The 18,786-nt window shown below is 36.8% G+C and overlaps 1 protein-coding gene across 13 annotated transcripts in view; it reads right to left on the bottom strand.

The window, feature by feature from the left end:
• atp2b2 (ATPase plasma membrane Ca2+ transporting 2) overlaps nucleotides 1-18,786 on the bottom strand; it is a 169,501-nt gene that overhangs the window by 127,774 nt on the left and 22,941 nt on the right. The window contains exon 1 of one of the 13 annotated variants that reach the window (XM_053226919.1): nucleotides 12,756-13,023. The exons of the other annotated variants lie outside the window; for them this stretch is intronic. The gene's annotated coding sequence lies outside the window, so the exon portion shown is untranslated. Of the gene's footprint in view, nucleotides 1-12,755; nucleotides 13,024-18,786 lie in introns of those variants that run through there. 13 annotated transcript variants of the gene reach the window in all.

The raw sequence follows: 18,786 nt of genomic DNA, 5'->3' as shown, positions 1-18,786 counted from the left end.
ACACACACACACACACACACACACACACACACGAGCATCTTAGCACATTCAGGTAGAGGCATACAGGCTTGTGCTGATGAATGTTTACTGATGGAAATAATTCGTAAATACATCCTGGGTTACATGACATTTACACAGTCCCCAAAGTGTGTGTGTTTGTAATGTTAAGTGTGGCTTACAGTAGTGTTGCTTGTGTGCCTGTTCTGCACTACGACTGTTGCCAGTTATGCAATAAATCATGATATTCCTTACATGCACCTTTATAAAATTTTCATCCAGTACACCTAAATGGTATGTGTTTTATTCTCCCCAAAACCCAAAAAGACTCCCAGGTTATTAACATTATTTAGGCCTATTGTCCTAAATATAGCTAATGCTCTGAAAAACATATAATCCACCACCTGGCATCACCATGATGGCTGATAATGCCAGTGCTTCTACATTCTATAAAGCCTATCATAGAGCTCAGGTGAAAAATCTATAAGTACAGGTAAATCAAAAAGCTCAACCAGATAAAAAACAGGCTTTTGCACCAGGCAGATTTTATTTGTGTCTGGTGTGCCAGAGCTGTGAGGGTTTGTGTGGCCAACATTATTGTAACACCAACAGACACGCCCCTGTGCGAGGGCCGAAGGGCTGTCAATCGAGGTGCTGTACACAATTTTTGTAACTACATAGCAATGTGGACATGGAAAGCGCAGCAAAAATGGATCATTCTGAAAAGAAATTTGTGGCAGAAATGTGAAAATATGCATCTGTATGACTATATTAGAGACAAAAGACAATAAGAAAGTTGTACTCCCCATTCTCTCACCTCCCTCTCTCTAAACTACCCCGTAAAAGTACCAGCACTGGCTGCACCTCAATTCTTCATGCAACAGACCAACACCAGGCCCAGCCATTTTATAATATATTGCAACTTTGACCCTGCCTTCATACACAGTACGGTTACACATCGCCTTTAGGGGAATAAAGCCAGCCGGTCAAGTCGGTCAAGTGAATATAAAATGTACTTTGAATGTGGGGACGGCACTGCTTCTGCCCTCACACGTGCAATACACTATGCGTAAAAAATACACCAGCCTTAACACAGCTGGTGTGGACTGTAATGCTTGTTAAAATGGAAGCATAACTGCCATGTGCTGTAAATTGGCCTGATTGGAGACAGAGGATGACAATATATTGCCTCAGAACAAGAGTGAGTCAAATACTCACACATACACTGACAAACCACATGAAAGTGCAGAGCGATCAGCTGTGCTGAATGGCTGTGAAACCAACAATTATGAATATTTTAATATTTTTGGATGGTTTAAATTTTTTGAATGACTAAATTCAGTAATATACAGTATTTTCCAATTATTTGCACTTTTCCCACTGAGAACAGACACGTCCAAAAGACGTCCTTCAAACATTTTTTTCTGACATACAAAAGATGTCCACTCAGTAGCCTGACTGAAAGTTATGGCATCTTTCTGATGTCTTCTGAACTTTTTACAAGGTTCAAAATGAGTCATTACAGATGTCTTTTCATTGTTGAATGCTCTACAGTTTCCATTTTAAATTACATTTTAAATTATGTACAATAAATATATTATGGTGTTATTATGGTGATATTATGGTGTTCTATGAACTATATTCTACATACTTTTATACCACGTATATATATAATTATATATGGAGTTAACATATGATATGGATTTGCCTGCTATATTCATTTTCACATCCAGGGTGTATTCCTGGGAGGGTCTCTAGATCCAGGATAAATGAAAGAAATACATTCATTTTCAAGCTTAATATTTTTCTGTTTTCTGTGATATGCACAAGGAAAGGCTATTTTTTTGCATATCCTCAACATAAGAAATGGAAACAAAAGCTTAAAAAGTGGTGACATCTATATGTACATTTTAATCTGTGCATATAAAGCATGGCAAGTGTGAAAGTGCTGGGGAATTGTAGCAGGTACTGTTGTGAGCATCTGCAAAGATGTTATAGAGGAGCAAGATTAGAACTGGAGGGAACTGAGTGCTGGCAGCTGACTGCAGGTAGAATAAGGTAAGTAAAATGAGTGGTGAGTTAATGGTGGATGTTAACAGGGGAAAGGGAGTAGGTCTGCACAGGTTGGGGGTAAAACTGCTCTCAAGCCTGATTTACCTGTCTGCCAGACACAAGAATGTGAATGCACTGCTGGACAGTTGATAGGACCTTGTTGTCCAGCATGAGTGTGCAGCATGAAGGAACATGTTAAAAGTGAGCTAATTGTGTTCTCTCGAGCCACTGAAAATGGTTAATCAAAGGACTATTTGTTTCTTAAGGAGATTCATTCACAGTTGGATCATTACGTTTGATACAGTTAGCTGGTAGATTGACTGTGGAAAAACTTAAGCCGCACGAATAAAAAGGCAAATTCGGAGAATATCTAGGCTTCCTTTATCCAGCAAAAATAGTGAAAGTATCAGGTAAGATAACATTTCCCTTGTATTTTCTGCATTCTGCAGGCAGGTCGCTTATTATACTGAAGGTTAACAGTTCTTGGCTACATAACATAGACCATACACTATATTGGCAAAAGTTTATGGACACCTGACGATCACACCCATATGTGCTTTATGAACATGCCATTATAGATTTAGTCCCCCTCTGCTCTTATAATAACTTCTACTCTCCTGACAAGGCTTTCCACTAGATTTTGGAACATGGTTTGGGAATTTGTCCAGCCATAAGAGCATTAGTGAGGTTGGGCAATGATGTCACGTGAGGAGACCTGGTGTGCAGTCGGCATTCCAGTTCATCCCGAAGGTGTTCAATGGGGTTGAGATCAGGGCTTTGTGCAGGTCACTCGAGTTCTTCCACTCCAACCTTGGGAAACCATGTCCCTCGCTTTGTGCACTGGGACATTGTCATGCTGGGCTTGGCTTCTTATTTCCAGTGAAGGGAAACTGTAATCTTCAGCATAAAAAGACATCCTATACAATAGTGTGCTTCCAACTTTGTGGCAACAGTTTAAGGAAGGAACAATATGGGTGTCATGGTCAGGTGTTCACAAACTTTTGGCCACATAGTGTATAACATAAACAATGGTCTATGATGGACTGGCATCCCAACCAGGGTGTATTCCAACCTTGCACCCGGTGTTCCCGGGATTGGCTCTGGATCCACAGTGACCCTGACCCTGAAGATGAATGAATGAATAAACCATGGTATCTGGGCAAAACATAGATTTCAAAGCCACAGCTGTACTATAAGTGGTGTGATTTAAAAAAAAAAAGCATATATCATAATACCCCTAATAAAACCATGATTTCAAAGCCAGTGTTTTTTCACACCACAAAAAACTATGTAGCCATGGTTTCAGCACAACTAAGTCATACTATAGCTGTCATTTTTACTCTCCAACAAAATTAACTCAAAGTATTATATTTGCTCATCGTACACAGTGTAGTCTTATTAAACTAGGCTAGTCATAACTCGTCTTTACTCAAGAGTTTTTCTCTGATTTATTGCTTTGCTCTCTGTTATTCCTTTCAAGCTCAAATTTTCCACATGGCTGTGTTCCTGTGCTCTTTGCAACATGTGCTTTTCGTATGAGCAATTTGATTGGTCGTCTTGATGAAACTGAAGCTTTCATTAAATAAATGCCATACAACATTTAATTTCATTAAAATAAGGTATGACGTCAATTTCAATGGTCCATCCAAAGTACAAAAAAAACTGATCCAGAAGTTTATATGTTGAAAGTTATGGATGTTCAGTGGCAACTAAAACAGATCTTGAACAGATCTCAAACAGAAAAAAAACAGATCTTTTCTGCCATCCACAGATCTTCATAAGGTGTCCCGATTAGATACCCGGATATTCCTTATCGGTTGTCTCATAGTCCTGAAACCAACCAACGTGACAGAGGCACCGTGATCTGTAGGTCTCTGAGATTGCTGGTTAGTGTCTTTATAAGTGCCAAGCTTCAATGTACTTAACGATTTGCTAAAACCAGTAATGCATATACTAACACACCAAAATGCAAAGTACTAGTACATGTATTTTTCCACTTCAAGCATTTGATTAGGCAAACCTACAATTTAGTCCACTTTGTAGGTCTACAATTACTAGCAATAGCCTATCTGTTGCATAATCTGTCAGCCCCTACCTACCCTGTCTATCAGTGGAAAGGGACCACCATTAAACCACCACTGACTGGATACTATTTGGATGGTGGACCATTCACAGAACAGCAGTGACACTACCTCTGCGTTGTGTGTGGTCCTGGTGTGGCAGCGTGGATGGGATTCTAAACACCTCAGTATCACTGCTGAGTCCACCAGCCCTGAAGACTGCAGAAGGAATAATTTAACACTGTGCATGCATAATAAATGCATGTATGTAGGTTATACCTTCATATATACACTATGTATGTATTAAAATATGCACAACAGTTACTTGGGACAATTTTATTATTTGCTAAAATAGTTTTGTTTATAACTGTAGACCAACTGTAACATCTGTAGAAGCATTATTGGAAAGCTGGTTGCATATTAAACAGTAATGGAGAAGGGTTCATATTCTCAAGCGCCACTTGAATCGCTGTGTCATCACAAACCTGAGGGCTGTTTCCTACCACACACATACCACCGAGACTTATTACAGCCGAACGGGACATCCCGAGTTCACGGCCTAATGGCTCCCCCTGGGTGTTTGCAGGCAAAATCATTGTAATTCCACATTTGTCTCATGGCCACTACTTTTAGATGGTTTTTAATTAAAATAAATGGCCCAGTCAGGTTTTATATACGAGGGTTAACCTTTAGAGACACGATGGAACAATGGTTCTGTGCGGATTTGTGGAGAGAAAACAGCAGGAAGAGCACACAGGTCCACAAGTACAATTTTTCTGCATGCACCACAGGCAACGTACCATAACACACAGAATTATTAGTACCACCAAAATCAGATAGCATACAAACTCAGAATTCATCAGAGCATGAATCGTACACTTAGTATCTTAATAATCAGGAATTGAAGGAAATGAAGATGTTTTACATTATTGTCTTCCTAAGAATTTGCCTACTATTAAAAGTTATGAATGATAAAGGTTATAATGAGGGGCAGGTTCACATTTATTCATTCGGCTTATACTTTTATCCAAAGCAACTGAGACAATCCAATCCAATTACAGAGCAATAAATCCGAATGATCGTGAGAAAATATTGCTCGGAATTTTTTCTGGTCAATCTTGCATCTGCTATTTAACTTGTGATGATTAACGATCAGTTTGAAAATGTAGTCGCATCACTGTAGTAACTGCTGTTATTACTTGTTTAAGTAAGACAACTGAAATCACAGTTCCTGTGATCTGAAAAATCATACTCTTTTGTTTTCAATATACACGCACCGGCCACTTAGGAACACACGTACACCTGCTCATTCATGCAATTATCCAATCAGCCAATTACGCGGCAGCAAAGCTTTCAATCATTCAGATCCAAGACAAGAGCTTCAGTTAATGTTCACGTCAAACATCAGAATTGGGAAACCATGTGGTTTTTAAGTGACTTTGATGTGGGATGGTTGGTGGTGCCAGACGGCTGGTTTGAGTATTTCAGAAACTGCTGATTTGGAAGCTGCAGTTCTGTGGGCAGAAATGCTTGTTAGAGTTCAGAGGAGAATGGCCAGACTGGTTTGAGCTGAATGGAAGGCTATGATCATTCAAATAACCACTCTTTACAACTCTGCTGAGCAGTAAAGCATCTCAGAACGCACAGCCACGAGGCAGATCGGGTTCCACTCCTGTCAGCCAAGAACAGGAGGCTACAATGGGCACAGACTCACCCAAACTGGACAGTTATAGATTGGAAAAATGTCGCTTGGTCTTGATTTCTGCTTTGATCTGCATTTGGCGTCAACGGCATGAATCCACGGACCCAACCTGCTTTGTGCCAAAAGTTCAGGGTGATGGTGGTGATGTTACGGTGTGGGTAATGTTTTCTTGGCACACACTGTACCTCTTAATACCAATCAAGCATCGTTTGAATGCTGTAGCCTATCTGAATATTGTTGCCGACCATCCCTTTTACCCGTCTTATTATGGCTACATCCAGCATGATAATGTGCCATGTCACAAAGCATGAGTCATCTCAATCAGCTTCAATGAGCATGACAACCAGTTCAGTGTACCTCAGTGGCCTCCCCAGTCAGCAGATCAGAATCCAATTGAGCACCTTTGGGATGTCGTAGAACAGGACATTAGCAGTATGAATGTGATTTTTTTTTTAGTCCTTGTCTGAACATAAGTAAAAAACACACTGATAAGATGCTATCACAGAAGCAGGACAATCATTTTTTGTGATGGCTATATTATATTAGAAACTGTGTGGTATTAGAATGTGTCATCTAAACTTTTCTTTTCCCAATAATTGCCTTACAACAACTTACAATATTTTCCTTATATTGTATCAACAGTTTTTCCAAAAGTTTTCGTATTCTGAGCAGAGTTATATGCTGGAATTTATCCACAATAAAGAACCTTAGAAAACATCGGTCCCTAATGGTCCACAAAGTCATTTTGCAACTCTTCCGTAGCTCTCTGCCTCCCAAGGGTGCCTATTCAGTGCTTATGTGATGATTATTATTAACAGCCAATTAATTATACACCCGCACTAAACCGAGTAACCCCTGACTGGGTCCTATTATTAGGAGGTAGCCCTCTTTTGGCCCACTGCATTCAGTTCCTCACTGCTGTCTGCTCACTGTGCCCTGATAGTATCTCACACTTTAATGGCTTTCTAAGCTGTTCTTTTGAGTCGGCGCAATAGCATTAGCATTATCAAGTTATTTACTTTCCGAGCCTCTTTTCCACTGGGCTGCATTTTCCACTGCTCCAAGTGTCAGAAACCACTGGCTGTGATTTTCCATTATTCTCCACAGCGCGATCTGAGCATGCGGCAACCCATGACTGTCCAAACACAATGAGCAGAAACTCCCAACTGAGAAAAATGATTGCTAAATCAGCTCGTTTTTGCATTCGTTCTTATCTCCTGCTGAAAACCCAAAACTGAATCGAAGAGAGAGGTTCAGAAGTGTGCATTGCTCTAAAACACATGGAACCAACTGAAACCAACACAAGCACTGATCTTATGATTTGCCTTTTGTTAAATAACATGCTACATGTTAACTTGACATGTGCCAATATTACATTTTCATGATTCATTCTTTCTTTTAGAGTGACTATAAATGTAGTGACTATAAATGACTATAAATGACTAATGTAACTATAAATGGATTTAAATGTAACTATAACTATACAATGCATGCATATATATATATATATATATATATATATATATATATATATATATATATATATATATATATATATATATATATATATATATACATACACACACACACACACACACACACACACACACATATATATATATATATATATATATATATATATATATATATAACTTGATTAAAAAGTACAATGTGTTGTTCTCTAATTGATGAAAAAAGAACATAATGTAATTGTTGGCAAACTGCTATAGTACACAAGGAATAAAACACTTCAGGACGTGCTTTTATTGGAATATAATCAATTTCAGGTTGGTAATGCACACACTAGCCCATCACTGATTATGCTTCTATACAAGCACGTCTGATTGTGCGTTACTCCTTTCATAAGGTGTCACAACATTACATTTATCTATATGGAAGATGTATATACTGGTCAATCTGGTCCAAGCATAGAGCTGAACTCACAACTTTGACTAACTACAAGCGGCACCAACAGTTAAAAAAAAAAAAACAGAAATTTTAAAAATAACATTAAGCATGCAAGATATTCAGATACATTTTTATAGAAGAATTTCTCAAACAAAACACAAAGGATGTCTTAAATTAAATTTTACATAATGAATCCTTGTATAATGAGAATCTACTTAGCAATCTTTTTTCTTTTAATTAATATATATTTTTGTTTCATTATATTTTTAATTGTGTAAAAAAACAGTATTTAAAAATGGACTTTAAAAGCTTATAACATGCTACATGTTAACTTGACATGTGCCAATATTACATTTTCATGATTCATTCTTTCTTTTAGAGTGGTTTAAAATATTAACCTGATGTTTTAAAAAGAAATAGCTACACTTTTATTCATGCACCTGTTTTCATTAGGCAACTAAAAACTTGCTTTCTCAGAACTCGCATTGGTGAACAGAATTATGGGATTGCCTTTGGTGAGAGAAACTTATGCAAAGCTCATTCAAATAGAGGCAAGTAGTTGCCTTTAGAACAGGAAAGATTTTATCTCCGGAGCAGAAATACTGTCCAGAAATCCTGGCAACCTAGGCAACGTACTTCTGAATCAAATATAGGCATAGTAAGAATATTCTGAATTGTTACAGATAATAATATTCTGTGTGTTGAATATCAGAATTATTATAATGGATAGTTTACGTTCTAAATCCGATTGGCTGAGCCGTGTTTAAAGCCACTGTAAAATCCCTGACACACACCTGTGACTGTATCTCAATAACTGAATTCTGTATTAGTGCATCAGGTTTTTTCTGTCCATATATACACTGATCTTCACCCATTATGTTGCTTAGCAACCAAAGCTTACATTTAAAGACCTACGCTGCATAGTGGAAGAATGTAATTATTTATTGAAAACTACATTTTATCATATTGCACTTTGTCACCATTTTTCTGCTTCGCATGATGTCTAAAGCAGCCTTACCCGTGCTAACATCACTGTAACACACACCCTCTCATGGCTTATTGCTTTATTCTAACCAGGTCTGTAATACACGTAATACATTTAAATGTTCCTGATTCTACATAACCTTGTTGGATTAAAAGTATTCCAACAACCATAAACAACAGCTCAGGCTAGGCCAATATTTATGCTTTACTATTGAAATGTCAAATGAAAGGAATTAACACAACAAAACTCTGCTTTGTGATTATTGGTGAGGGTATTGTTCAACTAGGCACAGCTTTCATAATGTAAGTGATAACAACTAACTTGTTTCATGGACGTTCCACAACATTAAATGTAACTATAAATGGATTTAAATGTAACTATAACTATACAATGCATATATATATACATACACACACACACACACACACACACACATATATATATATAAATAACTTGATTAAAAAGTACAATGTGTTGTTCTCTAATTGATGAAAAAAGAACATAATGTAATTGTTGGCAAACTGCTATAGTACACAAGGAATAAAACACTTCAGGACGTGCTTTTATTGGAATATAATCAATTTCAGGTTGGTAATGCACACATTAGCCCATCACTGATTATTCTTCTATATAAGCACGTCTGATTGTGCGTTACTCCTTTCATAAGGTGTCACAACATTACATTTATCTATATGGAAGATGTATATACTGGTCAATTTGGTCCAAGCATAGAGCTGAACTCACAACTTTGACTAACTACAAGCGGCACCAACAGTTAAAAAAAAATAAAATAGAAATTTTAAAAATAACATTAAGCATGCAAGATATTCAGATAAATTTTTATAGAAGAATTTCTCAAACAAAAAAAAAGGATGTCTTAAATTAAATTTTACATAATGAATCCTTGTATAATGAGAATCTACTTAGCAATCTTTTTTCTTTTAATTAATATATATTTTTGTTTCATTATATTTTTAATTGTGTAAAAAAACAGTATTTAAAAATGGGCTTTAAAAGCTTATTGCCCACAGCATTTATACGAACATAAACAATTCTGATTCACTCATACTGTTAAAATCAGTGACTACGTTCTGCTAAATTAGATTCTGTTACTAAGTCAGTTTACACTACATACAGCTCAGGATCTTAAAATTATTTGCCATGGAATCAAGGTCACCTCAAGGACATGTGAGCCATAGGAGGCCCTGTGTCACCTTCAAACATTATGGTGGTGTTAGAGACACTGTTATATAACTACATCAGCACCCTCCCCTCAAGCCCTCAAGAGGAAATATTGATTGCACCTCTGGTGACCTTACATGCTAGTTTGATCATCACCATAGAGACATGGGAGATTACCCAGAGGCCTTGGCCAGCAACTGCTATTAAAAATACACATCCATTGAGACAAACACCCCTTTTACTCAGCTATATTAAGAAGTTCTAATATATTTATCCCCCAAACTAAGCAATTAAAATAATATAAAAATAATTCAACCTAATACAACAGTTCTCAGTGCATCTGAAGCACAGCTTCAAATGCTTTCAGACAGGACAGCATGAACTGTCTTAACACTGAGGAGCACTGGGATTATTACTTTTTTTTGATTAGAGAAATTCTTAGGAAATTATTAAAATTTATTATTATTTTTAAAAAGAACTTTTTCAAAAGGTTGGTCCTAGCCTGCCCTGTTGCAGTTAATTAGTGGAAAATATTGTTTTTTTTATTGTTTCATTTTTACCTCTTTATTAAGTAAACCACCATATTTTAAAAATCATTAATTTGCTTATGACTTATGAATTAATTTCAGCATACAAGCATTTTGTCTAACATCATCTACGCTGGTAAATCATAAAAGCATCTTGTAGTGCCGACAAAACAAATAACTAAATCAATAAATATTCAAACAGAAAAACACATCCAATCCTGCTGAGGTATTTAAAGTCATCTTCAACTTTCTTTCCCCAAGGAATTATTTTAAACAGCCTGACTTGCTAAAATTCAAAAAAAAAAAAAAAAAAAACTGTCACTTGCAGTGTTTTTTTCTGCAGTTTTAAGAAACTGGGAGCTGAAAATGTCATCAGGAAACTGAACCTGACCATAGGAAATTATTATTATTACTTTGATCAGTAATAAGTCTTATTGCGTCTTAAAATATAAGGGCCAATTATGTTCCAATATGCAAACGTATGCCATGCAACAGAGATTTACCATGGGAAGGGCGTGAAGCATGTAGGATCGGAGGCATTCTTCATTTCATTTCATTTCATTTCATTTTTTCTGCCAGGTGGCATTTTTTTGGGAAACTGCCTTGACATGTAATTTATAAATCGATAAAGAAAAATGTTTTGCTGCCTTTAAGAACCCAAAACCTGCCTCTCACTTAATCACTAGCACCTTTTCCTCATAAACCAACTAAATCATTTATGTGGAATGTTATGTAAATGCTCCTAATACATATTTATGACACTGAAGCCAAGTTTTCCTAAGTGTTTGCAGTCGTGTCTTCAATTTTTTGTGCATTGCAGGCCTTATGTAAATGCTTAAGTTTCCATTTCAGGGCATAAGAAACTCCCATGCACTTCCACAGCAAAGAGTAAAAACAGAAACGAAATCAAAATACTGTCTCTACACATATTTCATTTTTCTGCAGGCTGCGGAAGCTCAGGTCCCGAGAGAACGTCCAGACAAATCTCACAGACGTGCAGCATTATAGCTGTGGGTTAAGCTTCTACCTAACGTTCAAATCTGGGTCATTTCTCTCTCTTACACACACACAAACACATACACAAACACACACACACACACACAAAGTGCTAGTTATATCTGGCATTACGAAACCAAACAGACTGTATATGCATCCAGACACTTTATTGATTTTTAAGCAAAAAAAAAGCACTGCACTATCCCTATTCCTGTACATCATTCCATCATGTCAAAGGCAAGGGACAAAAGATTTGTTATGAAGATGAATATAGAAAAACTGCATGAACTACCACTGCGGCAGAATTAATTTAAAAATTATAATATCCCGAAGATGCACAGTGTACGCAATTAAATCTTCTTCCCAACAGTACAGGGCTGCAGGATAATGCTATAATAATCCATTTTATTTTACTCTATATTAAAAACATGATTATTTATCACAACAGTGTAGGGAAAAAAATCATTTGATTTTAAATTAAAAGCCTTTTCTTTCACATCATACATGCAATCCTATATTCATTTAATTGAAGAAGACAAGAGTGTGATGTAATTACAATATGATTAATTTCGCTAGCAGATTGGAATATATTGTGTTGATATTACAATTTCGTACCATAATCTATACGTGACAATTTATCATTGCTTACGATCACTTTTTTTTGTTCTGAAAGAAAAGGAAAAAAGAGTTTTGATAACATCTATTGAGACACAAGGAATGTGAACCTAAATCTGCTGCACTGTTTGTCTTCTCAACTTCAAACGAGAGGAAAAAAAAGAGAAAAAAAACAGAGGCTGGTGAAGGAACGACTGCTTCCAGCTGTTATAATGTAAGTGATAACAGGAACGAACAGATTTCGTGGATGTTCAACGACATTAAATGGATAAAAACTACAATGGGTCGTTCTTTAATACACAGGCAATCCTATGTTTATTTATTCGAGGAAGCTGTACAGTAGATGGAGATGTAATTAAAATATGAAATATTTCACACCTCTAACAGATTGTAATATATTGTGTCAATATTACATTTTTTGTACCCCAATCTTCACCTGACATTTATCACAATCCTGGATAACACGTTCGAGGTTAAGCAAACTAGTTGTTCTCTGAGAAAATAAAAAGCTTTTTTGATCATATCTAGCGTGACACAAGGAATGTAACCCTAAATCTAAATAAATTTAGCGTTTCATTCAGCTCCATTCTAAAGCTATATGCATCTGTAAATTAACATGCAACACCCGGAACCATAAACAAGCAACTGCTTGACAAAAATCTCACGTCCAACAGTTCAAATCCTACAAAATCAAATGAACCCAGTGAGAATAGAGAAAGTAAAGCACTTACTCTGCAGCATCTCAGGCCCATGGCACCGATTACATGAACATCCTGTGGTTGTAGGAGACTAAAAATAGCGTAGCAACAGTGGAGCTCGGCGCTTTTCCATGCACACAGTGCATCTGTGATGAGAAAAGCGTGCTGGGGAGGCCCGAGGCTGGCCACGGCATTCTGGGTAAAAATGGCAGTGCAGATCTAAAAGCTCAGATCGTGTAAGGTCAGGGAGAGAGAGAACAGCTGCATGAGGTCCATCAGCAGGTGACTGCATGGTCACTGTATCTCTTCTCCCTCTCTCTCTCTCTCTCTCTCCCTCTCTCTCTCTCTCTCTCTCAGTCTTAGCCTTTGTCTCATCTGAGGTTTCTGTTCTCGCACCAGCCAACACAGCTCTTTGTATTATCCTCAGAAAATCCCGCATAATCTGCGTCTTGAAAGTCATTATGCCGTAAACTATCGAGTGGATTTGCGGAGGCGCAGCGCTAGTCAGAAACTAATCCCATATATCCGTTTTGGAGAAGCACTAAAGGATGGATGCCTGTCATATGGAAGGGTTTTGAGTATTTATGAATGACCTTTTCCTTGGGATTTATGGGACAAGCAGAATTTTGTTGTCAAAGAATTGCTGAACCTCCTGTTCCAAAAGACTTTTTATGACAATTATATTGTGATATTGTGGATGTTGCCAGGTTAGTGAACATAAGCCAGCAATAATTTCACCTAGCAATACGTTAGCATATACAACAGATATAAAAAGTCTACACACCCCTGTTAAAATGGCAGGAAATCAAACTGAGATAAATCATGCCAGAACTTTTCCCACCTTTAATGTGAAATTGCAAAGTATACAAATAAAGTGGAAAAAAATGATCAGAAACTATTTTAGGGAAAAAAGAAAAATAAAACAACTTACAAGAACCTAGTTGCAGAAGTATGCACACCCCTAAACTAATACTTTGTTGAAGCACCTTTTGATTTTATTCCACCACTCTTTTGTGAAGTCTTTTTGGGTAAGAGTCTATCAGCATGTCAAATCATGACTTTGCAATATTTTTCCATTTTTTCTTGCAAAAACATTCTAGATGATTCCCTCCCCCTTGATAAAAGCCCCAGTTCTGGCTGAAGAAAAGCAGCCCTAAAGCATGATGCTGCCACCACCAGCTTCCCCTTGGGCATGGTGTTCTTTTGGTGATGTGTTTTTTATGTGCCAAACATATCTTTTGGAATTATGGAATTATTATACCTTTTGGAATTGTTCTCATTAGACCACATTTTGCCATATGGTTTGGGGTGATTTAGTTGGGCTTGGATGTTTTTTTGTGAGAAAGGGCTTCCATCTAGCCAACCTTCCCCATAGCCCAGACATGTGAAGAATAAGAGATTGTTGTCACATGCAGAGAGTAATCAGTACTTGTCAGATATTCCTGCAGCTCCTTTAATGATGCTGTTGGTCTCTTGGCAGCCTCCCTGGTAAGTTTTTGTCTTGTCCTTTTGTACATTTTAGAGGGATGTCCTGTTCTTGTTAATGTCACTGTAGTGCTCCATTTTCTCCACTTGTTGATGATGGACTTCTCAGTGTTCCACGGTATGTCTAATTTATTGGAAATCCTATTATTATGCCCCTCACCTGGTTGATATCTTGCGAACAAGTGAGACACCATACAGGCTTTGTAAGCTCTTTGCAAACAATGGCTTCAGCAGTCAGATGAAACCAAGACGATGTGAAGAAAATCCTACAGAAACAGCTGGTCTTTATTTGGGGTTACTCAGAATAATTTCATTGATGGCAGCTGTATGATAGTCACTTTTGAACATGAGATTGAACGTGATCCCCACACCCCCAATTATGAAAGGGTGCACACACTTATGCAACCAGGATATTGTAATTTTTTTCCCTATTTTTCCCTAAAATGTTTCGGACTGTTTTTTCACTTAAGTTTTATATGTTGTAATTTCACATTGAGGGTGGAAAAAGTTCTGACATGTTCTGACAAGTCCTGACATTTATCTTAGTTTCATTTTTTTACTTGCCAAAAACCTGCCATTTTAACAGGAGTATGTAGACTTTTTATATCCACTGTAACTCTTGTGCACTCTTGTGATATTCTACAATAAGCCTTGTTTTTCAATGACTCTGAGTTCACAAGTTTTTTTGTCATTTCTCAATATAGAGGAACCCATGGAGGCTCAGTTTGTAGCCGATGTCAAATGTAAATTTGTGTAAATTTAGTCATACAGTCGTTTCTTATTAATTTGCTAACATTTCTCGAAAATGTTGATATTTTCTATGAGGTCCAATCTCTACGTCTTCACATTCTCCATTACAAACAATATAACAGCTATGTGGTAGCTAAATTGTTATCCTTAATAATTAGCTAGTTTCTGCCTGGTGTCCATATTTTCCAGTTGCTTAGCAACAGTGTGCTCATAACGTCAAGCATTTGAATGGCAAGCGTATCATGCATTCACTTCTCAACGTGGCTCACTAGTTACATCAGAATGCATCATATGTATCATTATATTTAGTTTTACTAATAAAATAGCAAAAAAATATGGCTTAAATATGGTATATTTCCATTCAGCATCTATAGAGAACATAGAACAATGCAGAGCATAAACACGCACAGTAGTCTGATCAAACTCAGAGCTGCAGAGACGTGTCTACAGAAATGTAATTGCGGCTTCAAGCTTTTGCAGAAATGCACACAGTGATTCAAAATAACATGATGTGAACAAATTGATCGGCTGTCACTTCAGCCAGCACAAAACCCAAACCCCCGCACTAAGCAGGACACAGCGCTGTTTATCCCTCTCACAGGAATAAAGTATATTTCCATTCAGCATCAGTGGAGAACATACAGTTTTGTACAAATATAGATTTTTAAACCAAGCAGTTTCTTGCTACTGTGTTTACCAATGGTAAAAAAGTAAAGACAATTCTACCAAAGTAATGTATCACAATACTGACACCATATAGCCATATCGTTCAGCTCTACTGAGGAGATCCACATCACCTACAACGTTCTGGTCTCTAAAAGGATAATAACTGTAGATTTAAAGCCTGGACAGACCTCAGTGGTTCTACCTCCAGACTCAGCAGCCTACAATCTTAGGTCTTCAGGGAGTAAACATGTGAAGGCAGCTGGAAAAGTGCACTTCCCATGGCCTCTGGTTTGGAGCTGGCCATCTTCCACAGGCCAAGCCACCTTTAAATAGTCTGCCCACCCACTGTGTGTATTATTAGCAAACTGTGCTTTACAGTCTAAAACCAGCAAATAGGAGACTTAAGACTTTCTCAGAGGTATTTGTTACTGTACTGCTGCTCACGGCCATTTCAGGGATATATGCTAAATAGTGGTTATAGATATGCATTAATTGTTTGTTTCATGAGCCTTGTAGCCCCTATGGAAAAAATGCTTTCGGTTATGACAGAAATTCCCAAGATAAGATTGCACCATTCTGAAAGCACCTAAAGCAATGTCTCCTTATTCTGTACAAATCTGAAGGCAGCAACATATGCGTCTCATAATAACGGTTCGCCTGAGCAGTCACTGCAATATCAAGATAATAACAATAACGTTATATCGGAATCATAATCATAATCAATAATCATGATATGAACATTTTGGTTGCACTTAAGGCCAGTGTCCATAAGGCTACATGACTCCTACACAAGCCCTACAACTGACAAACCTACACAAACAGTCATAAAGACCTGTTCCAACACGCATCAGCTTTATTAAAACCTTCTTTCATCAGTTTTCATGTTAAGGTGGTATAACACCCGAGTCATATTACACAGACTTCTGTGTAGGTAAGGTTCTGTCATGATGCTTTATAACACTGCTACACAGTTAAGGAGATAATAATGACAGTTATTACACTTTAACAACAGAGTTATGTATATTTCCTCTGTTCCTAAAACATTCATAATTTTGCTTTTTTTTTATGAATACTTATGACAATGCCATGACATTAATTACAGAGTTATGTACATCTTTTCTTAAGTAAAGTAACTTCAATGTCGCTTTAGGTTTTTACGGTAATGACATCATAATGACTAACAGAACAGTCTTTTCTTAGCCACTAACATAAAGTAAGTTTTGCCATACGTGACTCTTTCATATTTTTATTCAGCATCCACAAAGAGCATAAAAAAATTTAATACTAATAATAATAGTTTCTTGTTACTGTGATTACCAATGGAGCTGGTCAGAGATATAACAGTATTCATGATACTACCAACGTAATTTAGCCCAATATTGACACCATATAGTCATATCACTCACCTGCAATGTTCTGGTCTCTAAAAGAATAATAACTGAGGATTTAAAGTCTGAACAGATCTCAGTGATTCTGCCACCAGACTGAGCAAAATACGATCTTAGGTCTTCAGGGAGTAAAGATCTCAGCCACTAATATACAGCAGGTTTATATGATATTATTTGATATTATAATGATTGATATTATTACCAGTACATCACCAGAGGTACACTGAGAGCTACACAGTCATGATGTTCTACCCTGGACAGTGTGGTAACAACCTTATATCAGCAAAATGTTTCTTTTGATTCAGGTGTTATGTCAAAACTGACAAAAGGAGTCTTTATGGCAGCTGGACATACTGAAATAAGCCTTTAGAAATGTCTCTGTACTGTAGGTTTTTAACGTTAGTTATTTTTTAGCCTTATGAATATCCATTTTACCTAAAATTTGTTAGCACATGCCTAAAATAGAGACATTCTGGTATTTACTCCAAACTGATACTTATATTTTAGTTTAGTTTTTCAGAAATATATTTTCGGAAAAATCTCGCTTAACACTACGCTGAGACATATGAACAGATCCCATATTAAATACAGTATCTTTATCATGCACTCACTTCTCAACGTGGCTCACTAGCTACATCAGAATGCATCATATGTATCATTATATTTATTTTTACTAATAAAATAGCACAAATTAGGGCTTAAATAAAGGGTATATTTCCATTCAGCATCTATGGAGAACATAGAACAATGCAGAGCATAAACACACACAGTAGTTTGATCAAACTCAGAGCTGCAGAAACGTGTCTACAGCGGCTTCATGCTTTCACAGAAACGCACACAGTGATTCAAAATTACATGATGTGAACCCCATGACAAACAGATCGGCTGTCACTTCAGCCAGCACAAAAACCCAAACCCCCCATGCTGAGCAGGACACAGTGCTGTTTATCCCTCTCACAGGAGTAAATGGGTTTAAGGGTGGAACAGTCTGATTATTTCACAGTATGCAAATCAACCAAATAAGTCCTTACATATATATTCAAAAGTCCCATAGAACACTGCAGAGGCTGTGTGAGGACTCAGTTATTCACACAGAGATACAACTTTAAAGCCCACTTGTTAAAATCATAGCTTTTAGCTTTTCATAGTATATCAGAACAATGTAGAAACACTATATTCTGGAAATTTCCTCTTTCAGTAGTAGTCTACCCGATTTTGCAGCATATCAAAGCATTCACAGCAACTGCTAAGATCATTTTCTATACCAGTATAACAAAATGTTATCATGTATATATGCATTATACATGTCATATATTATGTATAATGTATAGTGTATACCTATTTAAATTTCACTATTATTCCCAATGCATGATAAAAATTTACTGTAGAGAGGAAAGTGAGGTCAAAAGAATAATAAACTATTATAGAAATTTTGTAATTCTAAACATCAAACTAACATTAAATTGTACCAAAATCACATGCATCGTTAACAGTTATGAACTTATAGCTGTGGGTTCAGCTACATTTACTCTACAAGAATATATAGAGTAATAGATTAAAAATTAAGTGAGCAAATATATTTAAGTAGAGCATTCCTCTACATTCCTCTACATTCCTCCACGGTTTAATTAAAATCTCTTGCTGCTGAATGTCCATGCAGAAAAAGACACACTTATTAACATGTGTTTTATATTAACACTAAGAACCTTAAGGCTGCTATATTTAAAGTTAATACTGGTTCTTTTTTTTTCATTCTTGAACTCTCAGAGCCCTAA

Source organism: Pangasianodon hypophthalmus, chromosome 20 (genome assembly GCF_027358585.1).
Source record: "Pangasianodon hypophthalmus isolate fPanHyp1 chromosome 20, fPanHyp1.pri, whole genome shotgun sequence".
Lineage (NCBI taxonomy): Eukaryota > Metazoa > Chordata > Actinopteri > Siluriformes > Pangasiidae > Pangasianodon > Pangasianodon hypophthalmus.
This window is presented reverse-complemented; position numbering and strand designations above follow the sequence as displayed.